Source organism: Fundulus heteroclitus, chromosome 15 (genome assembly GCF_011125445.2).
Source record: "Fundulus heteroclitus isolate FHET01 chromosome 15, MU-UCD_Fhet_4.1, whole genome shotgun sequence".
In the NCBI taxonomy this organism is placed as follows: domain Eukaryota; kingdom Metazoa; phylum Chordata; class Actinopteri; order Cyprinodontiformes; family Fundulidae; genus Fundulus; species Fundulus heteroclitus.
In genome coordinates this window covers 22145456-22165133 of record NC_046375.1, presented here as the reverse complement: position 1 = coordinate 22165133, position 19678 = coordinate 22145456, and the positions used below count along the sequence as shown (strand labels likewise).

Below are 19678 nucleotides of genomic sequence, written 5' to 3'. Positions count from 1 at the left end.
CTATGTGAGAGGACAACATAGTGCATGGTTATGAAATAAAAGGAAACGAGGCTTTCAACAGTTGTTACAAATAAACTCTGCGCACTGTACATTTTTAAAGTGACCCTGAGTTAAAATTCCGTGGAGCTATCTTTCATTGGAACTACAGATGTATGCTTTTGCCGTACGTCTCCACCAGCATTGCTAATCCAGAAACCCGTCCTTTGCAAAACGCACTTTCACAGCCTCCAAGAGCGCCTCCCCGCATGACTGCCCTGTATTCAGCCCCGTTTGTCTGCCGCTCCGACCGGCTTCTCCGTCTTCTCTGTCCCGGGGATAGTTTTTCTCTCCGCACACGGCATTTTGCACGGAGGCCCAAGCAAGTATTTGCATTCTGCTTTCACCTCGTAAGAGCCCCTCCTACACGTGTGCCGTGCTTCCTACATTGATTGTGGTACGATTTAAACCAGACATTTTACATTTGTTCTGTGAACAGATTATCGCACCTGACCTGTGGCTCTCTACAGCTCCTCCAAAGTTACCATAGGCTGCTTTTTTGACTAATGCTCCTCTTTCTCGACCCGTCAGTGTAGGTGGACTGCCATGCTTTGGTAGTTTTGCAGCGCCCCGAGAAATATATATATATATAGCCTAGCTCAGTATTAAGCCTCTCACCAACTTTCTCCTTGACCTGCCTCTTGGGTTGTTCGACCATCGTGTTGCCATTTGGTTAAAACCTCTCAGGCTTTCACAGAACTGCTGGATTCATACCCAGATTAAAGTACAAGAAGGTGATCTCTGAAGGCAATCGGTTGCAGGGGATGTTATTCGTGGCGTCACAGTGAAGCGAGCAGATTCCAAACGCACACCACACTTTTCAGATTTGTACACGTATATTATACCATATATATTATTCTTCCGTTTCACTATTATCCACCACTTTGTTATTGCACACAAAGTACACTGAAATGTTCAATTGTTACATGACAGAACATGAAAACGTTAAAGGGAATTGAAACATTTGGCCAGCACTGTATGTCCATTTTTTAACTCTCCGCATTTGTTTTCCTTTCGATTGAGATGCCTCTCCAACGGATGTACTATTCCAGAATTATTCCACGTACACATGATCTAAAAACGGTGGAGAACATCCATCGCACGATTGTCGATTCTCATTGTGTCCCCAGAACCCACGCTGACACCGAGAAGGCGGAAAAATGGGTGGCACGTCTAAGTAGAACGGGTTTCACAGTCCCTGCCAGTTCATCCCAGCAATTTTAGCTCCGCATTACTAAAACTGGGCTCCGTTCCCCTTTAACGTGATTACCAGGGAGCCACTGCAGGAGGATTGTTTACAGCAACACACCTGTAAAAGTGCGGCACTAAAAAAAAGCTGACTCAATTTAGCGCTTCGCTGATTTTAAAAAAATCTTTTTTTTTTTTTTTTTTACGCAATTTGTTTATTCCAAACAGTTTTATGCTCCGTCACAAATCTCTTTTAACATCTGTGTTTTCATGGCGAAGGGATGGGAGCTGTGTCCTGCTGGGACACGTCCTATGAGCCGCTGAATATTAACGAGTTGGATCCCGGTGATCAGTGAGATCCAGGTTGGATATGTGGTAAAGTCTAAGTCTGCATGGCTTCAGCCTGTGGCGACGATTTGTAATAAGCTGTAGTTACCTCATCACTTTCTGCTTTATTTCATTCTTCTTTTATGCTGAGTGGGGGTGGGGGGTCTGTTTGTTTCTTTCACGGGATGTGTTGGTTTTAAATTTCCTTTTTAGCAAACATCTTATTACTGCCAGATCCTTGTTGTTCTTTTCATTCTGTGCTGTGATGTTAGGAACCAATCATCTGTGCTTTGGGGATTTTTTTGCATCAGTTAAAAGCAATAATAAAAAAACCAAACAAAAACAAATCGCCTCTATTTGCAGATACGAACGTGTGAACCTTTGAAAGAAACCCTTGTTAAACAGACTGGGCGGACTAAGACCAAATCAATCAAACTTGTAACACATAGTTCATCCTCTACAAAACAAACGTTACTGTCTGTTTTTTCTTGATGTTCCACCGTTTTGTTGTAAATTGTGATTTATCTGGATAAGATTTCCGTTTACATCAACCCCTCCCCCACCCTTTTTTGGATATTTTGGTGACAACAAACATGGAAGCGATACGTGAAGAGGACCAGGGCGGACTGGAATAGCTTTTATTCACAAATATTGACGTCGCATCCTACCGGGACCTGCCAAACTGCTGCATTTCTCTGCTACAACTGCAAGAATGGTTGGAAAGGAAGCAGAGAAAATATTATGAGTGCTCCACCCCAAGCAACAGGCTTCAATGTGACTACAGCGCAAGATTCGCTGTGGCTGCTTCAGTTCTGCATTAGTCGCAAATGTAAGTCCTCCACTCCTGTCTTATCTACAAAAAAGGTCTATTTTATGTATAGAATGGTTGATATGGATGATGTGGATCACTGCTGTGCTGGTCTAGAAGCAAAAGCAGAAGAATATTAGGGACGCTATTTTCTAAGCAATTTGTATTTTGAATAAATCCAGCATCAAAAATTAAAAACTTTTGGATCCTGATGTTTTTGAAAAAGAAATTATATTAGTACAGTTTTTGAAAAGGACGAGGCATAATGTTAACATAAACCACCCCCACCACAACCACTGTAATTAAATTAATCTATTTTACGACTCAATTTCTGTCCCTTGTAACATTTATAAAATATTTTATTTGGTTTGCTTATTAGTCAACACAGGCATTGACTGGCAATAGTGACACAAGCTAAGTGATCGCGTCTCTGCAAATATTTCATAGAGTCACTTTTCTCCTTTTTCTTCCATTTCAGTGTGATTGGCAAGTAGGTCAGCCAGTGTTTCAGTGACAAAGGCTTTATAGATAAATCCTAATTTAGCTCATTAGCTGTGCATCAGTCAATGCGTAACGCTATATTCAGTTGGGAGGTCTATTGGCTTCCCAGTGGAAACGTGCTGAAATCGGACCTTGCTTGTTCCCCTTGTGGACACACATTTCCTCTTCCAGCTCCATCCTTTTCAATAATTTCAGCATTTCTGACGGTCAAATACTATTATGGCTTCAAAGCTGTAATACAAATCAATGCAGGCGTTACGCAATGGCTGGTGCTGGCAGCTGCACACGTCCCGTGTTAACAAGGAGTCTCGATTGGCTTCAGTTCCTAATGAGCGCCAACCAAATTAAGCATTCAATTTAGTCTCTTTTTCTAGAAGATGAAAGTTGAAACATAATCACTAACCGGGTGGAGAGAAGACTTAAAAACATGGCGTACATGGGGGCCCCTCTTCATGCATCAACACACAAATGCACATCTTCCCAATTAGCTTTCACTGTTCACTATTAAAAAGGCAACAAGTTGGTGTGTATTTTTCTGCAACTCTCTCTGTGGAGAGAAGCATTATGGGGCTTTGGCAAGAAAGAAACAGTCGCGCAATGCAACAAAAGGCAAAATATCTGCGGCACTTGTAAGGCAGTGTTTAATATCTAATTAAATCCTACCTAGTTTTGTTGAAGCAGGGTGTTGATATGCTTTCATATATTGGGAATATCCCCTAAATGGTCTGGTCTCTGAGTAGAGGAAACTTAAATATTCTTTTCAGTCAGTCCTTTGCAAAAGCGTTCATACATGTGGAACTTTCTTCACATCTTTCAACACTGCAAACAAGAACGTTCATATATTTTATTGGTATTTTGAAATTATTATTGCATCACTAGCAACATAATAGCATCTAGACATTGGCTGTCTTTACTTATTCCTGTTTGCAAAACAGCTCAAGCTTTTTCAGATTGGATGGAAAACATCAATAAACAACAGTTTTCATACCTTGCGAAAGATCAAGAATAACGTTTTTGGTCTGGACATTGACTGGGCTATTTTACCCCATGAATATACATTTAAATATACATTTAAACCAGGGGTCACCAACATGGTGACCCCTGGTTTACATAAAAAAAAGTCCAATATACCAATGAGCTGCAGCTAAATCTTTATTTTATTTCCGTTACTATTTCTGTTTACTCACACTTGCTTTTATAACAAAGCATGAAAGATGTGTTTATTTTACCTTAAGTTAAGGTGAACTCCGACTCTTCTAGTTCAAAGGTCAGTACTGGTAGCCCTTCACCAAGGAAGTAGCTCTCAGTTTCAAAAACGTTGGTGACCCCGTGGTTTAACCATTTCCCTGTAGCTCTCTGTTTTTGGGGTTTCTGTCCTGCTAGAACAAGCTTTATGCAGCCTCTGACTTTCTCCCAGAGTTGCCCCCATTTATTCAGCTCCATCCACCTTTCTACTCTAACTCTGACCAGCTACCCTCTCACTGCTGTAGAACGGCATCCCCTCAGCCTGATGCTGCCACCGCCATGATTCACTGTGGGGATGGCCTGTTCAATGTTAATCTTCCACCAAACAAACCATTTTGCTCAAAGGCCTAAAAGTTAATTTCTGATCTCATCTGACAAAACCATGTACGTATGGATAGCACACCTATGACTATTCTACCACCTGAGCTGCGGGTGTCTGCAGCTCCTCCAAAGTTACTGTGTGCATCTCGTCTGCTTCTGTGATCAATGCTTTCCTTGTGTAGTGTGTGCAGTGTGAGGTGGATGGCCGTGTTAAATTTGCTCTGTGGTGGTGCCATGTTCTTTCCATTTTTAGATGACAGATGGAACTGAGCTCTGTGAGACATTCAAAGCTCAGAATATTGTTTCATAACCTAAACCTGCTTTCAACTTCTCTACAACTTTATCCCCTACCCTTCTGCCGTTTTCTTTGGTCTTTGTGGTACTGGTGGAGCCTTTTTCAGAACATCTGGATTTATAAGTAAAGGTACAACCAGGTGGATGCTACTTACAAACTGGGAGCGTCATTTTCCTCCCTATTCCCAACTATGCACTACCTTTTTTTGTGGTCGTTCATTTCTAATCCCCCAAACAACCCATTAAAGATTGTGTGTTTTAATGTGTCAAAATGTGGAAAAGTTCAAGGGGTATGAATACTTTACAAGGCTACGTAAAACCGGCAGCGTAACCGAACAGGTCTTCGCTCCGGACACGAGAACGGACAAAACAAGAGATCCGTAGCTCTCAGTCTTACACAAACAAACTCGCAAAGTGTCAAACAGGGAAAAGGAAATGCTGGCAGCAGCACTTAAACTTTTGTAATAGTTTTTTTTTTCCCCCCCAGAATCGTTGTGCTGGAAAAAAAGTTAATTAAACACCACAAGTGTACGGGATCTCGCAGCAACCTCACAACTCTTCAAAATGGCTTGGCACAGAATGTAATACCAACTGTTCCACTTTGATAATCCGTGTAAGTCTACAGGCTCGTGTCTGGTGGGGAAGGGGGAGGGGAGAGAGATGACATCTGTAGTGTTAGAAGAAGAGACAAAATTGAACCTGTGAAGCTTTGAATAGCATTAGAGATGTTTCTGCGCCTCGGTTTATTAGAGTTATGTTTAATTAGAAGGAATTTGAAACATTTTGATAACAATTACGCACGGTGGCTATTAAAAGAATTTGCATGCCAATGTTTTACCCAGTAAATATACTTCAAATTGGCCTGTCAACATGAAATTCACACCATGCATCAGTAATGACCGAAGTAATCCCCAAACACAAAGAAATCAAAACAAATCAGTTCAGTAATGAAGTTATGCGTATAAAGCGGAATGGCGCAGGAAGTAAGTACTGAATGCTGAAGTGTATTAAGTAATTAGTAGAAAAGCCTTTATGCAAACTGACATGTTCAAAGCGGAGAAACTGGTTGTATGCATCGGTGAGAGGGGATTTTGACCTATTCTTCCAAACAATCTGTCTTTAGATTTGGTAAGTCCTGAGGGAAACTTTTACGCGCTCACATTTTTAGCTCTGCTCTCGTTTCATCTGCAGAGTCTTATCAAGGGTGTCCCGGTTCGACGCGGTAGGGGCACAGGGGTAGTGGGTGCAACCCATGCACGGACCCTCAATGCTCGACCCCGCGCTGCCATGTTTGAGTCCCGCTCTGTGGACCTTTGTCGTATGTCTTTCTCTCAATCCCATTTTCTGTTGGTCTACTTTCAAGTCCGGGTTGATTTCTTTATTCTTCCATCCCTCAATTATATGAAATCTTCCAATATAACCAATAAAACTGTTTTATTGTGAATATTTGTAAAAAAAAAAAAAAAAAAAATTTGTGGTTAACAAGCTCTATTTACCCAATTTAACTTTGGTAAACTGGAGGTTGTTGACTTTTTTCCCCCTCTTTGCTACGATTGCAATTGTAGAGCTTGTCCTAACCGGAGCCAGACGGACCGGAACGGAGCAGAAAGTAACTTGTTCTGTAATTTGACGGTGAACGACTGAGAGGGGGCCCACTGCCGTTTGGATTAGTCACGGAGAATGTGGAACCGTTCTCATTACTTAAAATAAAAACGTAAGTGCTCCATCTGTCGGACGTGAACAGAACGGAGCCAGCACGGAGGATGTGAAATCTTGGGACTACAAGGCAAGATGTATGCAGTGACATTAATGTGGCCTCATCTGACCAGACGATCTTCTGTGTTTCATTGCTGTGACCAAAAGTTCTTCAATGCAACTTGAATGTTCAAGTATAGAAACGCTTTTTTAACAGTGGAGCCTTGTATTCTAAGGATGGAGATCCTTTCAGTTTATTGCGCTACTAATTCTTTATTAGGAAAACTGTAACTGCTCATTTCAGGTCCTTCTGAGACTGTTTGATGGCCAGCAACTTGCTTCCTACCAATTAAGAATGGGAAATTGCACATGTTTATGTGTGTAAAGGCAGACAAACTTCTACTTTTGATAATGCAGTGTATGTTTTTAACTTTTTGTGAATACTTCCACCCCTCGACCCCATTTTAGGACGAGGAGAGACAGATCCTTTCCAAGCTGTCGCACCCAGACTGTGGAACGCACCACTTTACCTGCGCTTAGTGAACTCTGTGGATGATTTAAAAAAAAAGCTCTGCTATGACTATATGTATCTTGTCTATATGCATTTTATTTAGTGCTGTTTTGTATTTTAATGCCTTGTAGTGTAAAGCATTTTGTGACTCCTCTCTGAGAAAGGTGCTATACACATAATCTTTACTTACTTACTTACTGTGTTCAAATGTTTAAATTCTTAATTCTTGTGTCATTCCAGTTACATAGTTTAAAGACAATTTTGTCTCGATTTCTCTGCAACGGGAGTCACTCAGTTTTATTTGACCAAACATGGTGTGACCTCCAAGTCATGAGCACCATTAGAAATCTATTGATCAAGAGAAATGTGTTTTTTTTACCCCCTCTTTCCCACTGTAGCTGTAGTTTGCACAGTCAGGATGATTCTTTTTTTCAACCGGCGTGGAGCTGGACAGGGACGTCGTTTTATAACCAGTCAGACATCTCTGGGGGCAGCGCAGCGTGAGGCGAAGCTGTGCACCACGCCAGAGAGCGTGCCGGGGATGGTCAGCTCAGTAACAAGCTGCAAACTGAGTGTTTACAGGTGATGTGTGCTCGCCTCTCTGGACGTGGAAGTGCCTCCGCTGGTACATGACAGGTTTACACACACACACACCACCTTCTTTCCTCGAGGATCTAGATAAACTGTGTTGTGAGGCGGTGGGAAGGGGTGCTGGGGGGGTGTGGGGGGCTAGGGTACATCCATTACACAAACCCCCGTGGTCCAAAAACCCCCGGAGCTATCTGCCGGTTCTCACACACCGAGAGACAAACTGCCCTGAATGCACACACACACACGGAAACACACGATGTACTGACATGAAATTGCAAACATCTACAAACACCCTCACACAGAGAATTCTAATGGAAACAGCTCTATGTACATATTCTGTTGCACGCCGAGCGGCATGAAAAATTCATAAAGGGAATTACAAACGTGGTGGTGAATACAAACTGACGACAGTAAAGGCAAGACTATCGAGAAACTGCTGGAATGAGTATGTCATGTTGACGGTGGTGGCGGGGGGTGGGGGGGGTACATTTCTGACAAGGTGGAATATTGTGACAGGAGCACGAGCAGATGCGACTGCTAACGGAGCTGAATGCTATTTGATACGCGCTTGCACAAAATGGGCCTCAATTATGATAACTCAGCTGTATACGTGGCAGAGATTAGGAGATCCTTGAGCAGAATCGGAACGCCTATGTGTGTGTACGCCTCTGTGCACGGGTTGTGTTTCCCCCCCCTTTTAATGAGCCGCGCTCACACCAGAAGGGCTGCCATCACTCTGCTGTCTCTTAATTGGACACATCGAGCAACCGGCCCACCGACAGCATTTATCTTCAACAATTCCCTGGAAGCAGAGGTGCCTGGTGGGGCAGCCAGGAGAGAGAGAGAGAAAAAAAAAAGAAGAAGAGTTGAAAGCTTCTCCAGGAATACCTGCTCGCTAGGTTGACCTTTGAACAATTAGCCGCAGGTCCGGGCGACGGTTGCGAGGCAAGCTGAGAAGAAAAGGTGACTAAAAGTAGGAGGCCGTATCTGCCCACTCACACCCATGTAATTAGGAACGCATCCTCAAATATTTGCATGCATGTGGAGGCTCAGCATGACGCTACCCTCACTACCTCTTAAGGTGAAGAATAAATAAGCTGTCATCATTTACCCCCATGGGATAGGCCGCAAAATGTCCGCGTTTCACGAAAACTGAGGCAGCATTTCTTTTTCCAGACTTTTCATTCACTCTCCACTTCAAGCCACAGTGCCTTACAAAAGTTTTCATACCCTTTTCCATAGTTTGTCACCTTAGCAGAACAAACTTGCGTGCGTGTGTTTTATTTGGATTTTTTTCTAATAGATCAACACAAAGCAGTGGAGAAATGGGAATAAGAAAAAATGTGGAAGGCAGTCGAAATTTGGCGTTTTCCTCATTCTTCTTTGAAAATAGCTATGTCAAATTGGATGGCTATTGTCTGGGAATATCACTTCTCATGTCTTGCCACCGTCATTTGGACCTAAATCTTGATGTTGATTCTATAACAGGAATATTCTTCGCCCTAAACCACTGTAACATAACTTTGCATAGATACTAAATGTTGCTGTGAAAGACTTTACAACCTCCAACAATTTTCCTTCCAGGACTTTCCCCATCAGAAATAACCAGGTTTTCATCCAGACTGAGGACAAGCCTGATGCTTCAATTTCTCTAATTTTTCTTTAACTCCACAATTATGTACTTTGTGCTTGTTTAAAATCCATAACCTCTGAAAAAATACTTTGGATTAATTAGTAATCTCCTATCCATACACTTAGCAAGCAAGAAATAAGAAATAAGAATCTATGCACTTAGACAAAATTGTCTATATTTAAAGAAAAAAAGAAAAAAAAAGATGGGAAATAAAAGGAACTAAAAACATGGACATAGTTTGCAGCATAATGACGAAATGGTAACTGAACCAAAGAAATCTATTCCTTGTATGAACAAAGTCTTTCTGTTGGGGAAATCCTGTGTATTTCATGAAGATACAAAAAAAAAAAACCCTGCTAAAACTGCTAAAAATGTTAAACCACTGAACAGACCTAAAATATTTTCTTGTCAAAGTACCCAAATAGCCATATACAGCCTTCTATCTTGACAAAATATGGAAAGTAAAAGAAAAAAAAATTATGAATACTGTTCAAGGTACTACACCCTTAAAAGCCCCGTATAAAACAGACAGAACAGAGCAACAGACTAATCCATGCAGATTTAACATAAAACCGTTATCATTGAAAGTGTATCCAAGCGTGAGCAATCCCAATTATACAATTTGCTTTTCATTTCCCATCTCCTGAGCTAAGGGGACCAGTTGCAAATGATGGACTCGAGCATTTTTTTTTTTTAACATGCCAAACATGCAAATCCTTTTCAGTGTCTCTCCCCCGGTACTTTCCCCCCACGGTACTCTAGATTGCAGCCCTCCCGTTCTAATTATTCCCAAACATCTCACACAAGCACGGTGAGTTAATTGCAAGCGAGAGACGCTGATCTCCCATGATAGAGGGCCCCGCATAAATGAGTATTCCCAGTCTGACTATCCACATAAAATCTGCCAGTGTTAAAACATAACAAAGAAAAATGCTTTGGTCCATTTGGTCAAGCTAAAAACAGTTAATCTGGGGGTGCTTTGGAGCTACTTGAAAAGGAATACCTGCTTTAGTTTCATCACTTCTTTAAATGTGTGTGATTTGTACTGTTGTAATGGAAACTTTCCAGCATTCAAGGTTGCAAGCAATGAGCAACTGTTATTGGTTGTCACCTGGAGTGAAAAGCGAGATTTTATTTCTACGTTGGTATCCTTTTTACCGAAAGTATTAAACCAAAAACTTCATCTGTGAAAATGTTTTACCTGAGGTTAGTTTAACATTAGCGTTATGGTTGTAATCTGCAGAATTTGTACCTTTTGCATAAATTAGCCAGCAGCCCTGCTGACATGTAAGGGATGTAAGAGTCTGGGAAACTCCAATCGTTCTGTCTCCCTATGTCAGATTGGTCGAAATAAGATTAGCAGTTTTTTTTTATTCTATACAGTGGATGTAGAGAATTTGTCTCCTCAGGTTATTAGCTGCCCCTTTGACAATAACAACATTTTTTGATTTGTTTTATGACACCATTTATATAAAACTCTTCAAAAAGCCCTTCAAGACAACTAAAGCCTTGACTCACTTTGGAGAATGATGCTCTGCACCACCTTAACAGACCATCTGGTGTAATTTTAAATCTCTGCTTTGACTACAATACAATTTTTTCTCTCTAAATCCTGCATAATTCTCACAATGCTTGTTACTTTCAAATGACAGCTGTACTGCAGCTAGCAAAGTTAATGTTTACCTGATCATTTTGGCAGGTAAACATAAGCACAAAAATAAATTCTTACATTGAGTCAGAAATCTTCTGTCTGTCTTTCTTTGATAGGCTAATTTGTTAACTGGGTAGCTAGCTCGCTACTTAGCTGGTTGGATTTTGCCTTGAGTAGACATAATCTTTGTGTTTTGCTAATTCAATAGAAACCCTATAAAAGGAAGTGGTGGTTCAGATGAAAGGTATTGGACTGGGGCATTCATTTGCCAGTAAATGTCCAAGTATAGAGCTCACTTGTCAAAAAAACGTAACAGCGTAAGGATGCAATCACAGCTTTACAATCCTTGCCTTGCCAGTAGGCAGCTTAAACTACCTTTGTTTGCATTTGTTATCCTTGTTTGCAGCACAGAATCAAAGGAATGTTCCCAATGCTAAATGGCTAAAGCAAAGAGTGGTGAATCATCAGAAGACAGTGAGATTTTGACAATGAAGCAGCCGGCAAACATGAAGGAGGAAATATCTGACTGGCGCGTTCAATGCCAGGTCTCAGATCATTTAGTCCAGTCAAGAAGAGACAAAGAGGGCATAGTAAATGCCATTTAAAATTCCTCCTGTCGCTGCATGGATGACCATCTGACTGAAGGCAAATCTAAATTGTCTAAAAGGGAGATACTTTTGTTTCTTGTTAGCAAGATTAGGCAGGAAATATGGAATTTCCATTTGGAATTCCAAAATTCATGGAGGGAATTGAATGCTTTCTTAAGGTGCGTGAGTCAGAAGGTGGGCTTTTGGAAAAGGATCGATGATTCCTTTATTTACTTTGGATCTAACGTGGAATATCCCCCTTGCAACAACGGTTCAGTACAATCTGAATATTGATTGTATTTGCATTCATTCTAAATTACTTTTCAATAAAGTAAAACCTTTTAAATAGTTGCATCAAATTTCACAATTTTTCAGAATACAGTGAATGTTTTTAAAACATTAACCTATGAGATGCAAAGTTTATTGCTATCAGAGTCAATGAATGCCGCGACGTGGTGAAATAATTACTAGCTGAATTAATCAGAAAGTAGGTTGGGCTGCTGTCAGTGGGAGCCACTCCAAGCATTAGACTTGTCAAAGTGAGTGCATTTTCATTGGTGCAGACATAGTTCCTGCATACCAGTGTGAGGGATTAAGTAACATTACTCTCAGGTCATTGCTGCAACCTAAGAGTGTATTAAGAATATGTCAACAAAAGCTGCCTGGCTTAGATGGGAATTAAACTCTGTTTTTTCTTATATCAGCAATAAGGCAAGACAATGACAACGCTTTAAGATGCATATCAATGTTCTCCACATGCAAAAGTGCAAAATTATGAATTAGATAATGATGGAAAAAACTATACGTTAAAAATGTACTCGGCTCAAAAAAAGGTGCTGTGATGTTTGCAATTCCTTCAAAGTAGGCAAATGTCTATTAACAGATGTGTTCATAAGAATATGTTTTTTGAAGAGCCATTAAAACCGAAAAAAAAAAATCAATTCTCTGCACAAAGTCTGCACAAAGTAGCAGGAGCGAATAAAAAGAAAAGGAAAGGTGTTTGTCATGTCAATGCATGTTCCTCCCCATGGAACCATCATTAATTAAGCGTGAGATTGGTCTCTCCACTTCACACCCCTGCCTCTCGTCCTGTTGAGCCAGAGACGTCGGGGGACACGTCGCTTCTCACCTCAGAGAGCCAAACAGGTAGTGTCGGTTCAGTGGACCTAAAATAGACATCTGCGAACACACCCGAACGTGAACGCACACACATTGTAGTCCACTCAGGCACCCTCCACTTTTGAAGCAGCTGCTCTTGTGCTCGAGTCCAGTACCAGCGTCAGGTGCCTATAGCTCTTTTTCAGCACAGCAGTACATCACTAATGATAGCTCAACTCCCTAAACCCCCCTATACTACCCAGAGGGGTGGGGAAATCTGCCAAACGAGTACAGGTCCTCTCCTTACCGCTCACACCACAGCGCCTGACAGCCGGCTAGGGAACTGTAAAATTAAAGGCCTCGGCAAATGAAATGCTGCGACACGACAACGTGAATCAAAGCCGGGGCCTGTCATGGGAGCTCGTGGAAGAAGAATGACCAAGGTGTGTTCTCAAAAGGAATACAAAAATAAAACGGGGAAGTTACAGGGGGCAGGGAACCACATTGTTATTAAGTTACCTGGGAGCGTTGTCTGGCGTCTAACGGCGGAATCATGCATATCGACAACAGAGATATTTGTTCATCATTTCACCTTGAAAAGTCAAGGGCGTTGTCAAAAAAGATCTTCCAGCTGAGGAACTTTATTGACTTCCTTTGATATTAATTTTCGGCCGAGACGACACAAGTCTTTCTCTTTATGATGTGACCTTGTCGTTGCTGCCAGAGACGGTAATGTATCTCGGCTAGGTCATTATCGCTGACTCACGGAGGAAACGGGAATGGATTGCTTTGTTTCTGTTGCGCGTCTTCTATCTTCAGATCACTTCATCCTAGCATCTCCCACACGCGCTCCCGTACAGAGGTAGACGTGTCAGTGCCGACATGAAGGGTCATCATGACTGTGCGGCAGACAATTTGATGCTGAGGTGCAGACGGAGATAACAGCGGCCTGTCAACCACAACCGCCAAAACCCTCCCTCCGCAACAGCCACGTCTCACTCATGAGGGAGAGTTATTGCTTTAATATAGACAATGAAGGGTTCAATTTGTGCTCTGGGTGTCAAAGGACTGCTGAGCGTGATTGCTTTCTTGGCACAGTTGTGACATTCATTGGCTCGGACTCGGGACGTATTGGAGAAAGCCCTCCCTCGGTCCGGAAATGTGTTGCATGACAGATAGAGGTGGGGGAAAAAGGGAGATTGGTGGAGGAAAGCCGAAAAGGCACGGCTCGTCGAACAACAGCACTTCGATCCTCGGCAGAATGAGAAATACAGTGTCCTGACCTTGGCTGATCAAGCAGAGGAAAAAGAGGGAGGGCAGACGTAATCCAAACCAGTTCCAGAAACACATTAAATAGTAAAGAGAGAGGAACAGTTGTTGTTTCTGCTCTCTCCAGGGCGTTTTTAAACCTTATTAGAGTGAAAACAGAACCTTTGTTGGAATTGTTGCCTTTTTCACCACAAGGAAAGGCTTTTCTATTTTGAAAGAATCCTATTTGAAAGCAAACTAATACCTACATAGTATATTTATCTTGTGCGTTTTGGAACATTGCTAAACAGATAAAGTAAAAGCAATAAAATTTTTATACGGGCAGTCTTTTATGCAAGATAACAAATACAAATACTTCTCCACATCATTAGACTACTATGAATTCAAGACTAGGGAGGTCTGGGTCTGATTCTGACAAGGGTATTCTTAAGTGATACATGTCTAGACTTCAAATCTTAATTTCTGTTGCCTGGATTTTATCAGCGTCACACTATTTGCCACAATTTGCATGGTGAGTGTTTAGAAACTATTGCCTGTTTTCTGGGTTCGCAACAACCGAAATAAAGGCTGCGCACAAAAGTCGATCTAACAAATAATTTTTATCCTAACATAATAATAATCTTTATCGTCATTGTAACATACATTCATTGGAAAGTATGTTGCAATGACCCACTGCTTCCCTTGGGAGCCCCACTGCACGACACCCAGGGAGCAATCAGGGGTTTGAGGGTCTTGCTCAGGTACCCAGAGCAACAGTCTGTGGGATTTGAACCCAGAACCTCCGGGACACAAGTGCAATGCTCTAACTGCTAGGCTACCATCTCTCTACAACCACCTGCCTCAACACGCAACAACTCACACGCACATATTGAGAGTTCCCAGTGAGCTCTACCTGAATAGACGGAGGTGAGCGCTGTTTGCGGGTGGTTGTGGTGGACAGCGTGGTGGTGGTCTCGATAAAGGTGGTGGACATCTCCGGCGGCATGGAAGTGGTGGTGCGCGTCGCACCACGGCTGGTGGGGACGTCTCCCACAAGCCGCACGCTGCCGTTGACCTTGATGTTAGGGTGGCCCTCGGCGGCCATGTTGAGGACCTTGAGGCCATTGTAATAGAGGCCGGAGAGCTGGCCTTGGTAGGGCCGCTTCCGGTCATTTCCTCCGATAGAAATAGTGGCTTGGGTGTTGAAGATCGTCAGCTGCCGGCCTGAGACAGGATAGGAGAGAGAATGGGTGAAGATGCCAACAAGGAAGCCATCTAATGCAAGACATATGGGTGCCTGTCACTTTGCCCCTTCGCCACTTTGTACATTTTCAGATTTTGCAGCATTATACCAACGTTCCTTAGGTATGAAATGTAAAGCACAGGATGTTTTGTACCAACAACACGTTAATCAGGGGAGCTATTTCATACATACGTTTTATACGTCACAGCTAAGGAAAGTGTGTTATTTTCCATATTGTCTTCAGAGTACTTCAGACAATAAATAATATGAACCAGCTGGAGGTCAGTCAGACATAATATGGGGTGAAATTGTCATGATGTGATGATTCAAGGATCAACTGACTCAAACAGGGCGCAGAACCACAGTTATTTTCAAAATAGAGGTAATCTACGACCACAATAGAACTGAATATCTTTGTCCATAATTCATTAAAATGTCAAACTCCCAAGAATAAATAAACTGTCACACAGCTGATAAGGACATGAGTACAAGGTACTATATATGCTTTGGGGAAATTAAATGGAAGCAGGAAGGGACTGAAAGGCAATGCTCGGGAACAGAATTGGCGATGGAGCAATTTGACCAAGAGCCCATAAAAGTTGTTGCAAAAGCAAGTTTACTAAAAAAAAGAAAATAAATTAAATAAATAAACAAAATAAGTGATCCACAGAAAGTACATTTAAGAGCAAAATGTTTACATGTCTTACAGTGACAGAAAAATGCTGTGTTTATAGAGCAAAGTATTGTTTCAGACCATGATTAAATTTGGCTCTAAATTATGAAAAAGAACCATGCATTTACTCTGAAGTAGACGAGCAAAAATAACCATTCGCCTTCCTACAGTGCTACAAAAATCTTGTTATGGAATCTATGCAAATTTGAAAGTAATATCTAAAGAAAACGAGCTGGAAAGTGTGCTCTAGGAATAATGGCTTCTGGACTAAACTTCGTGCAGGGTAATGACAAATAAATACATATACAGGGTTTGGCATATTACGAAGACAATATGAGGTCTAATGTGCCGTGTGAATTTGATTAGTCGACGGCTAAACATTACAGTCAAAACACACTGCTCATGCATTAATTATGAAATCGAAAATGCACAAAACTTCCACAAAACAAGAATCATAATTACATTTCTCATTTGTGCAATTCACAGATTAGCAACACTGCAAGCTTGTTCCTTGTTGCTTGCTATACAGCACAGAACACATTAGGTATGGAATGGCAGGGACGGGGCGTTCATATCACAGAAATGAAATAGCACGTGTGGAACTATGCATGCAGCAGTAATGGGATTTTTTTTTTTCTTTTCTCCTTCCTCTCAAAAAACCTGTCAGTGTTTTAGCGGTCGTTAAAGGGACTTTATGAAAAGGTTAAGACGTTTATGTGCAATGAATTTTAAAAAGGCAGTTTATAATGGTATTACGTAGAGTGAGAAGGTTGTCTTGTGGGGCAGCGGGCTTCCTTAAATCCACCCACACGTGTGTTGAGGCCGACTTTGATAATCTCAGCGATTAATAAGTACAGCTCTATCAGGCGGCGGCGCACCTTGGCGCTCGCACCGTGACACTACGCTGTCAAAAACGCTCCAATTATCTCTCCATCATCAAAACAGGTTGGATTTCCATTTTGTGTGATAAGTACAAGAAGATAAATTAGAGCAGAGAGGAGCCCCCCCTCTGTTAGGGAAGTTTTCAGGAGGGTATGCCCACTGATTAGTTTGTTCTCAAACACTGCAGAGGATTTGAGTCAGGGGAGTTAAGCCTCCTCTCCAAACAGTCGGCCTACTGCTGCAGCGTAGCTAATGCCTCCTCCCAGTCAAATTCAACCTGTGTTTCATCTCCCTGTCCCAGTCCCTTTAACTGGACACCATGATCGAACAAGATTAAATAAAAAGGTGACAATGGCAGAAAAAAAGGGGGGGAAAATCACATAAAAATACAATTTATTTTACAGATTTTTAAGGGGTTTAAGGGATGGTTTTCTCATTCTCAGAGGTTGAAAGGGAGCAAGCCGATGAGATGACTGAAAGAAAATAAAATAAAGGAAGAAACATTCTAAAAGTTGAATAAAGGTTTACCTTTCTCCTGAAGCCAATCCTCTACTGGCCGGGTATATTTGAACGGGATTTTCTTATTTGCCATTTGATAGCGTTCAATGTCGCTGTTGCCTTTGGAGTTCGAGAGTTTAACAAACAGCTTGAAACAGTTGGCAACAGACAACAAACATTTATACAGGGGTTTATGATGAGGTTTAGCTGCGTTTAGAATGATTTATAAAAGCTTTATGAGTTGTTGTTTTTTTTATCCACAGGTATAGCGTCACATTAGTTGAACTTTAAGCTTTACATCTGTTTAAAACACTCCACATTTAAAGATTACACACAATATGCATGGAATAAAAACACAAAATCACCTGCTACAAAAGAGTAAAAACATAGCAAATACATCATAATTTACATGGCATTGGATAAATGAAGTACTTTGGAAGACCAACAGAGTTTAACTGGCTTTCTGTGAAGCAAAACTCGGTCATTTATGAGCCTTAATTCACCTACTGGACACCATCTGCTTTTCACATTCTAAGGGGGCAGCAAATACTTTTGTGCGACTACTCATTTGGACGGGTGGAGCTTTGTGAGGAAAGGAGGGCAATGTTAGGGGAGCAAAGTTGTAATTTTAAGTGTGGCAGACCCGTTGGGGGTGAGATCCCACAGTGGCACAGATTTCAAGAGGACAATGCATACAAATGAGATCATTACCGACTTAGTGGGAGGCCTTTTGGGGTAAAGAACAAAAAAGCGCTACCATACTTCATCCTCTTGAGAGCACAGCTAACAAGTTGCAAGTACTGTGCCAAGGTATGTGTAGCCCTTGCATCCCCCCCCCCCCCCCCTCTTTTGACATTGCAACCACAAACCCTGAAAGCATCTTAATGGGATTTGGGATGAGGCACATAACAATTAATCAACTGAAATGGAAACATGGTTTTGAAAACTACTTCTTCAAATAAACTAAAAAATATCTGTTCAGCCCCGTTTATTCTGCACACCCCTGAAATTAATCTTAGGGTAACTGGTTGTCTCTAGACGTCAGCCAATAAGTCTTGCACTCCACAAATCTCATAAATCGGCTGTTGTTGAAAGAAATATATAAATGTGTGTTTGCAGCTTGGAACGAGGCATGCACGGGACTCAAACACATAACAGAAGGTGCTCTGGTCAGATTCGTTCATTATTTAACCTATGCAAAACAATGCAACAATGTAGGCTGTGTCAGCCTACATCAACAAATGCATTGAGGACGTCAGCACCACCAAGACCATCATCACCCGAGCCAACCAACGACCCTGGATTACTGAGGAGGTCCGTCAAGCGCTAAAAGCAAGAAACTCAGCCTTCAAGTCTGGTGACAAGGAGGCACTGAGGACAGCGAGAGCCAACCTGAACCGTGCCATCAGGCTAGCGAAGCGGAGCCACACTAAGAAAATTCAGGAGCTTTTCCATGACGTCAGCAACACCAGGAGCATGTGGAAAGGCATAAGGGCAATCAATGAATACAACACGCCCTCCCCCCCGGTGGGTGAAGTTGATGCTGTCTTCGTTAACAGACTAAATAACTTCTTTGGGAGGTTTGAGGCACTAAACAACACTCCAGCAATGAAAGCTGTTCCCCATCAGGAAGAGGAGGTCCTCTGCCTTGACACCGCCAACGTGTGGAAGACTCTGAGGAGAGTCAACCCGCGGAAGGCCCAGGTCCCGGACAAAATACCGGTGCGGTGCGGCTCAAGGAGTGTGCAGGTCAGCTGGCTTGTGTCCTCACAGACATTTTTAACACCTCGCTGGACCAAGCCACAGTGCCAGCATGCTTTAAGTCTGCCTCCATCATTCCAGTGCCGAAGAAACCTCAAGTCACCTGCTTCAACAACTACCGGCCTGTTGCACTCACTCCCATCATGATGAAGTGCTTTGAAAGGCTGGTAAAAGAACACATTGTCTCCAGCCTCCCCCCAACACTCGACAAGTCCCAGTTTGCCTACCGTTGAAACCGCTCCACTGAGGACGCCCACCGAGGACGCCATCTCCTCTGCTCTTCACCTGAGCCTGGCACACCTGGAGAAGAAGAACACGCACGTGCGGATGCTGTTCCTGGACTTCAGTTCAGCATTTAACACCATTATCCCACAGCACCTGGTGGAAAACTGGACATCTGGGCTTCAGCACACCTTCTTCGCAACTGGCTGCTAGACTTCCTCACCAACAGACCTCAGTCGGTCCGGGTCGGACAGAACACCTCTGATGTCAACACCCTCAGCACGGGCTCCCCTCAGGGCTGCGTCCTGAGCCCCCTGCTGTTCACTCTGATGACTCACGACTGCATCCCCAGGTTCACCACCAATCACATTGTGAAGTTTGCAGACGACACAACGGTGGTGGGCCTGATCAGAGACGACAACGACCAGGACTACAGAGAGGAGGTGGAGCAGCTGGTGGGCCGTTGCAGAGAGAACAGCCTGATCCTGAACGTGAAGAAGACGAAGGAGATCATCGTCCACTTCAGGAAGAACACGCCCTCACCAAGCTCCACTGCTCATCAACACTCAGCGGTGGAGGTGGTCAGCAGCACCAAGTCCTGGGGGTGCACATCACGGACAACCTACCTGGTCTGTGAACACCACGTCTCTGGTGAAGAGGGCACA

At 42.6% G+C, this 19678-nt stretch overlaps 1 protein-coding gene across 1 annotated transcript in view; it reads right to left on the bottom strand.

Moving 5' to 3' along the window:
- LOC105930625 (neurexin-3b) overlaps positions 1 to 19678 on the bottom strand; it is a gene marked incomplete in the record, with an annotated part of 460536 nt that overhangs the window by 25927 nt on the left and 414931 nt on the right.